At 29.8% G+C, this 12229-nt stretch overlaps 1 protein-coding gene and 2 long non-coding RNA genes across 3 annotated transcripts in view; all 3 read left to right on the top strand.

The window, feature by feature from the left end:
• LOC115891874 (zinc finger protein OZF-like) overlaps nt 1-12229 on the top strand; it is a 203506-nt gene that overhangs the window by 94355 nt on the left and 96922 nt on the right. The gene's annotated exons all lie outside the window — the stretch shown is intronic.
• LOC115891887 lies at nt 6443-7782 on the top strand. The gene is made up of 3 exons (XR_004051929.1): nt 6443-6531; nt 6724-6932; nt 7181-7782. It is a non-coding gene; the product is annotated as an uncharacterized LOC115891887 (long non-coding RNA).
• LOC115891891 lies at nt 8534-9432 on the top strand. The gene is made up of 3 exons (XR_004051933.1): nt 8534-8564; nt 8731-8940; nt 9233-9432. It is a non-coding gene; the product is annotated as an uncharacterized LOC115891891 (long non-coding RNA).

Here is a 12229-nt window from a genome sequence, read left to right as displayed (position 1 = left end):
ATGTAATTATGAAAAATAAATCTTATTTTTACGGGAGGAATTTCCCCACGAGAGATGGCACATATTTCTTGAAACACTATGTATAGTATTTACCGTTTAATATAAAAAATAGTATATGTAATCAAACTCCTATCTCTACAGTATATTTTTTAGAAAAAAATTTTGAAAATATTTTTGGGATAAAAATCTTTTAAGTTGGCTATTATATTTTATGAGTGACTAATTCAACTTCTACTTCGATTTAATCAATATGCCACATAAAAGACATGATCAGAGCCATTAGTAAACTTAATAGATCCAACCCAAGACTCCCAAGACTTTAGTATACTCAATTTAGGCAATTGAATTACTACACCCTATAATTCAGAATATTGTTTAAAATTTTTGATTAGTGAATGGCTCTAATAACTTTATATTTATTGATATTATTTTTTTTTCATTTTGTTTGGGCCTTTGCTATCTTATTTCATTTTAAGAAACATTATTTTGATTAAAGAAACTTCTCCATTAATGTCTTTTAGTACAAATACCAATTAATTACAATTTTTAAATTACAAAGAAATTAAAATCTTCTAAAAGCAAAATTCTTTTAGAATCAGATATTCAAAGCAGACTTTTTGTTGTTTATAAACTTCTTTTGATTCATCTCCTTTTGACCATCGTATTTTGTCGAGAGACAGCAAAACAGTTTAATAAATAATTTTGTTAGTTTTGTATAAATAGGGCTCCAAAGTAGATAGAAAAGCAGAAGCGGGACATTTTTTATATGGACTTAAGTCCAGCAAAAAAACTTAATAAGATGAGAGGCTTTCTTTTTTGCCTTCTTTTGAGCTTGCGTTATATAAAGGAAATTTTAGTGGTAGAAGGCTTTTATAGAATAAAAACAATATTAGAGATGCTTTTTGTTGAAACTTTTTTGTTTTTATTTTTTTTTGATTCTATTGAATATTGGTATAATTAAGATTATATTTACAAAGATATTTTGCAGGTAGAAGTATAGAAGTATAGTTGCATTAGGATTTTTAAAACTGGAATGTAGTAAATTATAATGCGCATTAAAATAAGTTATTTTTCACAATTTATTAGTATCTGATTCACCTTTAGTAGTGTAAAGTCGCCTATACCGTACTGGCTCCTAAAGGTCTGATCTCTTAGCAATAACTTTTTTTTCTCTCGATCTTATTCTCTCGCAGCCATGAAAATCACATGTTCTTGTACAGAATTGAACGCTCTACAAAAAAGGTCTATTACAATTTTTCGATAAACATACTCCTTCAAAAGTTTTCAAGCTCTGGGCTTGTCATGGCTGCGAGAGAAAGAAAATATTTGCAAAAAGTGGCAAATTTCCCATGTAGTTTCAATGGGAAATGAGTAGCCTTTGGGGCAAGGTTTATTGTGAATATTGAGGGTTTACAAAGGTCTGTTATTTTTTTAGACAATAAACTAAAAAATTTAGAGGGTGTCGTGAGAGAGAAAGAATCACTTTTGTAAATAACTGACACCCTAATGAATATGTAGATATGTTTCAGTTATATTTTAGATGGTACCTACAATATAGGAAGTCTATATAGTGGTACGACTTTGGTAACTGGTTTCCTTAATCGTACCATTTGCAAGTTTTTTGAAAAATTTAAATTTTTGTTGAAATTATTTTAACATTCCATTTCCCTAATAATTTTAAAGATAAATGGCCTTTTTCATTTCCATAGATACCTACCTTAGACTCTCTGTTCTAGATCTAGGTGACCAGTCTTTGCTGCGGCTACTAGACCTCAGTCGGTTGGGTCTGAGCGACTTTTTCGTCTTCCACGTTTGGAAGTGGTGTTTCAGGGTGTTCTGCACTTCGGCGTTCATGAAACAGTAAAACAGGGCCACCATGAATCCCTGAAACAAAGGATATATTGTTAAAAATACCATACGATCGAAAAAACGGCATCAAAGACGACTGGGAATGATAAAATAAGCTTTAAATGGCATCCTCGGTATTTTGTTACTTTATTCGATAGAAAACGACACTCTGAATAGAATGACATATCATATGTCAACTTTTGACATTTTCAAATATGGTTTATTTAAAATCGCAACATGCGATTCATAACTTTGAATAAGAAGACTAAGGAAGGAGCATATCAAAAATCTTAGGTACACCGCGATGGGCCTCAAATATGGCCGACTTAAATTCCGGTTTATCAGTGTCGTTCTAATTTTATTTAAAAAATGTAAAACTATGATGTAGGCTAGACGTGGGGTAGACTCAATAATTTGTTGTTTTATTTTACGTTGTGAATAAATGTTGGTAGTTATTAAAATTGTTATAAAAATATATAATTCTAATAAAAATAGATAAGTTATAATAAGTATTTATTAACACAAACATCCGATACGCTACTGAAGCAAGTAAGTCAAATTAACGTATATAAATTCTTTGACATCTAATCTTTGACAAGTAATAAATAAAAGCTAAAATGCAAGAAAAATATATAATTTAGTTAATTTAAGTGAATTTCATAAATGATCGGTTTACTACACGTATCTATATTATATAGTCACTTATTAGCGAAAAGTTGTTCCATTATTTCACTCAATTTTTGCCGAGATCTACCGCACGCTACACAACCAATTATTTTAGAGTCTTTTTCAATAAATCGCGATAGTGTCACTGTTAATTTAAGTTCTGCCACAATTTCCATCTTGATTTACTACCTTTATACAACTATCAGTAGTAGAATAAATAATAAATAACATAAAATAAGCTCCGTAAAGACTGACAAATCCACAAAATTTCAAATCAAATTCAAATGTGTCAAATGAATCGTCAAACAGAACTGTCAAGGATCCCCACCCTAGAGAGCTTTTATGGTGGCTTTTCCGCCCACCATGCATGAATACATGGATAGCATTATGGTCCTTCCTTAGTCTTCTTATTCAAAGATTCATAACGACAATTTGCCTCGAAATACCAAGTGTGTGGTACCAAATTATTAGTAAAAAAAAAGCTTTGTCCAAATATGCTAATAAGCCACCCTCGTTCCATTTGAAAAAATTGAGATATGATTAAAAATGCGATTTGGGCATCTTTTAACCAACATTGTCAGATTGAATACATGTAAAACAGAATGGTAATTTTTTGTTGCATAAATAATGCTGTCTTTTTTAATTTTATATATTAGCATATAGAGATCGACTAACATACCAAATCTCGTTTGTATCTCAAAAAATAAAAAAGTTATTGAGGTGAGCCACTTTTGAGACGCACCCGGTACTTTATCTTTTTTCGTTTTATTTTCAAGAAAGTGGAATTTTCCACCATTTCTGCTATGCGTTTCGCTTTCCTCTTATATCCTATTCAAAAATACAAATTAAGTAGAAAAAACCGAATGGCACAATACTGCTTTTAACCCCTTTCAAAGCGACAATGAACCGATGTTCCGCATCCAGGGCGCCCTTTACGAAAAGACGTCTGGAGAATTGCATATAAATGGTGGAATAAAAGCCATAAATAGAAGCGAACTATTTCAAAAAGACAAAGTTCGCCGGTTGAACGGTATTTTTTTAATGTTATGCGATAGTCAAAGAGTACATACCTTTTAACTTTTTGCAGAGGAAAAATAGTAGGTATATATGTTATTTCAAAGTTGCCCATGGGCATTTTAAAATGGGAATTGTACAGGGTGGCGCCTCTCATACGCCGCGGAGGCTTCAAGGAGAATGACAGTTTTTGTGAGCATATATAGGTTAATTCAGAGCACTTTTTAAAAATATAGATAGTTCTACAGGGTGTCCCAAAAAAAGTTACATATCAAAGTTGTGTTTTTTGTAATGAAACACCCTCTATATTAATTGATTTTTGGATTCTGGGAGAAAAATAAAGGTCAGTTTTATAAGAGAAGTATATGACTAAAATATAAGGTTTTTGACATATTTAATATTTTCTAGAAATAAAGACCAATTTTTAAATTACAATAAAAGCTACCTAAACTGGAATTTACCCTATGTATAGCCTGATATGTAGTTAAATTAACTATTGTACTTTAAATCAAATTAAAACTTGATCCAAAAAGTTATACAGGGTGAGACAAAATTAATATTGAACATTGGTCGCCTTTTAAAGCATGTTACTCTTTTTTTTTAAATGGAACACCCAGTATATTATTCCGATATTCAATTCATTTCTCTTCAAATATTATTAAGGTTGTCTACCCCTCAAACAAAGATTTTCCTAGATATTTTCATTTACATGATTTGATCTGAGTAGATCTTTATTATTTTATAAAATCTAGGTGCATGGCTATGATATTCTTTGGTAGAACTCCACATATGTCTTTTAAAATGAAAAGATCATTTTGAAAAGACAATTATTTTATGCAGTTAACAGGAAAGGAAGCATTTAGAGCATTTTATTTCATCTAGCTAATTGTTGTCACATAATTATAGTGTTATATCTAGTTTTAACTCTGTAATAATTAAAATATGTTTTAGACGTGTATTTTTTTTATTACCGTTGAGGATTTTACTCTACAATCTTTAATTTTTGTTAAATTAACAAAAAGTGTATCACACAGCCACCTAGATTTTTTCAAATAATAAAGATCTATTGACGCAAATTCATAAAAATTAAAATATCTAGGAAAATCTTCGTCTGAGGGGTAGGCAACCTTAATAATATTTTGAAGATATCTAAACAGACTAATGTGCCATATTAATTTTGTCTCACCCTGTATAACTTTTCTGGTCAAATTTCAATTTGGTTTAACATACAATGGTTACTGTAATTAATTATCAGGCTATACAAGGTCAGATAAAATTTAGGTAGCTGTTATCGAAATTTAAAATTTACTCTTCATTTTCACAAAATGTAAAATACGTCAAAATCGTTAGTTTTTAGGTATATGCTTCTTTAATAAAACTCACCTTTATTTTTTTCATAGAATCCGAAAATTAATTAATATATAGGGTGTTCCATTAGAAAAATCACAACTTTGATGTGTAACTTTTTTTGGGGACACCCTATATAATTCTATATATTTTTATAAAATGCTTTCAGTTAACCTACATATGCTGCCGAAATTTTATTTCGATATAAAATACCGTTCTCCTTGGAGCTTCTGCGGCGTATGAGAGGCGTCACCCTGTACATTCTGATAGCTAATTATTATTTATCAGAATACTAAACGTCAAAATATATCTATACGAATTTCAAAAGGTTATTAGTAATATTATACGACCGAAAAAAAAACAGCATCAAAGATAGCTGGGGAATAAGAATTCATGATAATTTTAGGGAGGTGAAGTCCTAGATGTCATTTACCTGGAAATATACAGGGAAATTCAGGCTTCCGAAAAAAGATATATTAGGTTTTTGGTTTGCGAAATTCATTTAATTATTTTACATATTATGGTAATGGTAACGCACACTTTGAAAATATTTTTGTCAAAACACAGGGTGATTCAAACATATTTTCAAACCAAAGTTGTTGTATATTGTATATTTTTATATGAAATACTATATATTTTTAGCTCAGTGGATTTATCACTAAATTTCCGTTCCAACAATACCACAATTTCTTATACTCTACCGAATGGTTTTAGAAATATAACCGTTTTTAAACTAAAATTTACTGCTTATTTAAAGCCCTCTTAAAATTCGAAATTCGAAGAACGATATTTGTGTCATTTGTTCCGCAAACAGTCATTTTCAAATTTCTAGTTAAAGGACAGTAGATCGATTATTGAGATAGAATGAGAGTCAATTATGAAGTGCCACATCCAATCAACTATTGAAAAAATTACCCAGACCGGTCAGTGTCATTCATTATGGATGGTATTGTAACATCCATATAAATCGATGTAATTATTGGGATCCTTGTATAGTTTGTCATTTAAATTAACAATTATTTATCACTGTAGCCGCAAAATTTGTAATATAAGACATAATATGCAGAATTTTCAAAGATATTTAGCATGATACCTGTTGGCTTTCCTATTGGAGGTAGTAAAAACCTTTAAATATAGGACTTGTAGATAACGTTTTACCTGAACCGCCAGAAAGTGAAATAAAATTAAAAGAAAGACGATCAGGAAGTTAAGAAAAATTTATAACATCACTTTTTTAATAGAACACAGAAGAATTGTGCTCTCCTTTCTTGAAGTATAATTTATCACACAGTCTCAGGAGAAAAATCAAATCAATTTTTTGATTTGAAAAAAAGGCCATTCACAAGTTTAAATTGCAAACTTGATCATGTTTCAAATTATTAGTTCTGCAGTGTTGTTTGAACCGGTCCAATAAACATTAGTTTTTGATTCACCCTCGTATATTATAAATTTGTTATTTTTGTTTTGTGTTATTTGTTGCTCATTAAAATGCGCACCGATAAATAAATAAATATAAGTTACTAACAAAGTACAATATGGTAATCAAACTTTTCAATAATTATCACATTGAAACTGGCGATAAAAATGCTTTAAATATCCATATAATTGTTTCAACTTTCCAATAGGAAACCTATTACAAAATTGCTTCAAAAACAAGTAAGTAAAAATAAATGTAATATTTTGTTGAATAAATTATTACTCGAAAACATTAAAATAAACTAATATAAATAATTTTAAAATATATAATAAAGGTAACTGTTTCTGTAATTATAATAATTAATTATAATCAGATTTATAAAACATATCGTCTTCACAAAATATTTTTACTGATATTCATTCTGTTTCTAGCTTAAAAATGGTACTGTCTTTAAAAATCCTTCTTCCTGTATCTGTAGCCGTATTTGTTCTGTTAATAATACAGGGTAGATCAAGTATTGTATGTCCGCCGGATTACTGCAAGAATGTAACGTGTAGAGTCAATGAAACTTCATGTAAAGAAGGATACCATTTGCTACCGACTTTTTGTGGTTGTTGCTATCACTGTGTGGAAGACATACGTAAGTATTGCCACAGATTACAATACCATATAAAATGTCTTTTAGAAAAATATTGTCTCTAATGTTGAAATTCTACCTTCAGTCTTGTATGTATGGTATGAAGAACAGTATTATTGGAAGTTATAAAATATAAATTATGTAGACGACTAGTATATTTGGATTCTTTATAGATGATATACGTTTGTTTAATGTTTATTACTTTGATCATATAGTAATGTTTTATTATATTATTTATGTTTTTTTTTCAGCTGAAAACCGATCATGCTTTGACTGGGGATTTCTAACGTTTCCAACGAATACACAATGTGCTAAAGGTTTAGTGTGTTGCAACGCCACAATTTGTTTAAAACCACAAAATTGTAAAAAATGAATTAAAAATATATATATTATATAATATACATGATAGAATAAAATACAAAAGACATATTACCTATATGAATTGAAAATGAATAATTATGCATCCCCTCGATTTGACTGAAATCAGATAATTGTTGAAAATTTTACAAAAATTACACTGGTCGACAAGGTTTTTTCTAACATGAACCAGAACAGCGTTTTTATGTATATTTTTGTTGTCTAATTACATAAATATTTGCTAAATGGACCCACCACATTTTTATTTAGCTACTTGTATACGGGCAGTACGACCCTTATCGGTATTCTTAAAAAGACCTTTTTTTAAAGAAGATTTTCTCAAACTAACCATCCCAGAGCAATAAATTTAATAAGTTGAATAAACGAGACCGTACATAACTACAAAATCGTTAGTTTATATTAGTCTGTCATTTGTACAGAACGACAAGACAAGACAAGACAAGACAAGACAAGAGACAAGAGACAAGAGACAAGAGACAAGAGACAAGAGACAAGAGACGAGAGACGAGAGACGAGAGACGAGAGACGAGAGACGAGAGACGAGAGACGAGAGACGAGAGACGAGAGACGAGAGACGAGAGACAAGAGACAAGAGACAAGAGACAAGAGACAAGAGACAAGAGACAAGAGACAAGAGACAAGAGACAAGAGACAAAAGGCAAAAGGCAAAAGGCAAAAGGCAAAAGACAAAAGACAAAAGACAAAAGACAAAAGACAAAATGTCATCGATTGTCATTTCCAAGCCAAATGGACGCCGTTTTTATTTCGATCATACGGTGTATTAAAATAAAGTGAAATGAAAAATATATTTTTAAAAATGTATCAATTATTCAAATCGTAATAAAGTTATTATCCAGAAATTTATTGTTTATTTGTTCCTTTTCATAAAATGTTAATAATAATAAAACTCATAGAAGTGTTTCCAGAGTCCAAATATTTGCACTTATTTAAGACCCACTCTATATATATGTACCTAAACAATAAAATAAAATTATTTGATTCTAGCAATTTCTGGTCTAGCCCAACAGGAATTTTCTTATAAAGTCCTACCCTGTATATTTTTACTGTTTTGAAACAAAAATTCTACCAATGCATTGAGGCAGCAATAATTGTTCAGGTTTTACCCATATTTTGTACTTCCGATAATTCAAGTCAAACTGACAACGTTTTTAAAATTTGCTTTTGATAAAAAAAATAGTATAAAAGTCAACAACATATGGGTTATCCACCAATCTTTTGTATGTGTAAATTAAGCAGGTAACCGTCTTTGGACTCTACTTAGTGGTGTTTTACAAGAAATAACTTTTATTTTTTAGATTTCTGTTTCAGTAACGAAATAGATCTAGAGATAACCTAGTTTTTTTTTCAATAAATGAACAATCAAAGGAACATATAATATTTAATGTTTTTCTTACATTTCTAGTATAAACAATGGCTCTGTCTGTAAGATTTCTCGTACCTATATCTGTCCTAATTTTTATTCTGTCACTTATGAATGGAGGTTTGTCAATTGAATGTACTAAAGATTTCTGCAAGAATGTAACCTGCGAAGTGAACGTTACATCCTGCCAAGAAGGATATCACTTGATGCCTACAATATGTGGATGCTGTCATTACTGTGCGAAAGATATACGTAAGTATATATACAGGGTGAGTCTTAAATAAGTGCAAATATTTTTAGGGGTGGTATATTTCTCCAGAAACACGTCTATGATTTTTTTTTTCACAATTTTTTTATTTTCCTGTTAAATTTTTAAATTTTCTGTTAAAAAATATAGTATTTTGAAAATGTGGCAAAACATGTATTACATTAAATTTAGAGTGACCAAAAACAGAAAAACTTGTTGGACATATTTTAAATCAGTTATTCTAATATAATTTCTAGTCTTTTTATTTAAAGGTAATATGTATTTTTGTGTTTTTAGCTGAGAATGGATCTTGTCGCAACATAGGTGGATTGGGAGTTCCCTCGAATACCCAATGTGCTAAAGGTTTAGTATGTTGCAACGGCACAATTTGTTTGAAGCCAGAAAATTGTAGAAAATAGAAAAAAAAACGATAATTTACATAGTATTTTTAAATAATTATCCAGATTATTAGTTTAGTTTGACATGTATTAACTCTATAATAAAGTAGTTTTAACCAAAATACCGTATGATCGAATAAAAACAGCGTCAAAGTCGGCTGGGGAACGACAATCGATAATAATATTTTGGCTCATTTTAAAAAATTAACACTAATGAGGAAGATGCATATATTTTATTTTTCGCCAGAAACTGTTCAATTTATTAGAATAAATATGTGTAAATGCAAAAAAAAACTTTTTTCTTGAAAGCAGTACCACAATTTTATAAAACGGGCCATTAAAATACTATGGATAACGCAATCGACGCCTCGCGAATTGAAAAGATATTCTATTGGTCTGACGTCACCCGCCGTTCTCGCCGACGCGCGATGGCCAGCAGCAGCCAGACGTGTTCCGTTTATGTACGTATTTAGGTGGCGTACTAAGACATTTTTGTTGCTTGAAGGAGCTTTTTATGCTTTTTTGTGCAGTTATTATTTGTATGTGTTGTGTGTTCTGAGAATTTTTTAAGTAATGGCAGATTCCGGGTTTGCAAAAGCACAATCAGATAACTTGCCAAAAGTCGATGCTTTTATGTTGGCTGCTTTTATAAATACATAGTCCCAATTTATTGGTGCTGAATTACTAGGAAAAAAATAGAGAGGTATGAAACATTTATTCTTTGTAGTACTGAGGCATATTTAAGTATAAGTAGGTACCTACTATTACGAACTTTTATATAGTTATAAATTAATGTTATAAACTTATTTTTCAGATCAGGTAGGAGATATGTTATGTAGAAGTGAAAAGAGACAAAAATATTTGTTTAGTACGTGGAAAAATAACTCCACAGCATAGCGTGATAAAGAAAGTTTTTTTTTTATATATTGACACCCCCTTACCCTTGTTATTTTTAAAGATTGTTTTTTTTACGAAATTATAGGAAATAAATTGTTTATCAGTAATGAAAATATTATACAAGGTGTCCCATAAGGAAACGCCAAAATTAAGTTACTTTTTTAAGTGAGACATCCTTTATACTTTTGGATTCTTCGGAAATTTCTAGATATTCTAGATATATTTCATGTATAATATCCTATACCTATCTTCAAATGTTTACGAAATATTGACAGTTGAAAAGCGAAAAATACCTACAATTTTCTGCACCACCTTTTATGAGACACCTTGTATAACTAGAATTAATTTTAAAAGAGAGTATATAAAAAACCGTGCAACTTTCTTATTTAATGTTTTCTTCTAAAACTTGCAGTTTAGGCTGTATGTGGGTGTCAAAATATAATGAATAACCCTGTACATACATTCAAATTTCATATACCTTACATCAAAATGATCTTCACAACAATAAATCGTAAAAATAGAGGATAATTTAACGTTTGTCTTTTCATCTCTTCTCATGGCCTTGGACCATTTTTTTCTGTTTTCGCTCATCCATTACTATTTATAAATATCACTAATTACTCTAATTATGTATTAATTAACACAAATAACTAAAATTTTGACTCGGATTCAATAGCCTTTAAAAGCAAACTGTGTAAAATAAACACGCGTCTGGCTCCACTCAACCAGAAGAACGGCGGGTGACGTCACAGCGGCAAGGCGCGGTAGAGAACGTTTGCCCGGCCATTTAAATTAACAATATTTAATAATTTTATATTAGAGGCATTACTTAACCGATATCAACGATTTTTTTTTGTTCAATTTGTAATTATATGAACTATTTTTTAAAACCATTATTTAAAAACATGCATTTTCCTCATTATAAAAAGATTAAAAAAGGATAGAACGTTTCCAGACATACAAATCTATTTCCACAAATTATTTTTTCTCGAAAACTACAACATTTAAACATCATTTTTACTCAATAGAAAAATAAATTATAAACTTCTTAATGCCAACTGGCAGTAAGTGCCATTAAAAAAACAAAGAAGAATACTTGCTAAGTAATGACGTCTAGGGCTTAACCTCGCCAAAATTATAATCGTTTGTCATTCCCCAGCCGTCTTTGACGCCGTTTTTTTCGATCATATGGCATTACAATTATTTTTTGTTTATCATTTCTTTTTATTGATATTCCTTGCTGTTATATTTATATTGCAATCTGTCATAGAGGAGTTTAAAATACTGTTCAATTTAAATTTTGATTATCATCCATAGATTACATCAGATTTTGTAAGGTTGATATTCGCCTGTTTTACTATGACTGACAGCTTTATTGTGGCCTTCTTGCCGGACTTGGAGCCGAAGCTTTCCATATAAGATTCCTTTTACATTCCTTTTCCATTAAGATTCACCCTGTCTATATGTACTTACGTATTCTTTTGCACAGTAATGACAGCATCCGCATATTGTAGGCATCAAGTAGTATCCTTCTTGGCAGGATGTAACTTTTGCCCCAGTGCCTTTTTACTGACTACACTAACATAAAATGGCTATAGAATATGGTTATTCGATTTTTAAATAGTAAATTTACTTATCCCCAGAAAATTCATTGTATATGGTAACCCTATTCAACCAATTTTTTTTTATAAATATCGTATTTGTTATAAGATAATTTCGAATGATTTTTAAAATATATTAATTGTCAAAAAAATATATTCAGCAATAACTAATTTTCTGAAAATAGATTAGTATGTCTCTTTTAAATAAAAAATAGTACATAATATCAATTTACGTTTTTTATGTCTTTTACGTATATTTATATTTTGTTTTAAAAGAAAAAATTATTACCAATGTATTGAGATATAATTTGTTACTTTTGCTAATTTTATAGTTATTATGTGTTTTAGTAAGTCAAGTACAAATTAGTAACATATTTAAAATTATTGCCTTTTAAATT

The sequence above is a fragment of the Sitophilus oryzae genome, unplaced genomic scaffold (genome assembly GCF_002938485.1).
Source record: "Sitophilus oryzae breed Bouriz unplaced genomic scaffold, Soryzae_2.0 scaffold_119_pilon_pilon, whole genome shotgun sequence".
NCBI classification, from domain to species: domain Eukaryota; kingdom Metazoa; phylum Arthropoda; class Insecta; order Coleoptera; family Curculionidae; genus Sitophilus; species Sitophilus oryzae.
The sequence above is the reverse complement of the archived record's forward strand: the minus strand, read 5'-3'. Positions and strand labels throughout refer to the sequence as shown.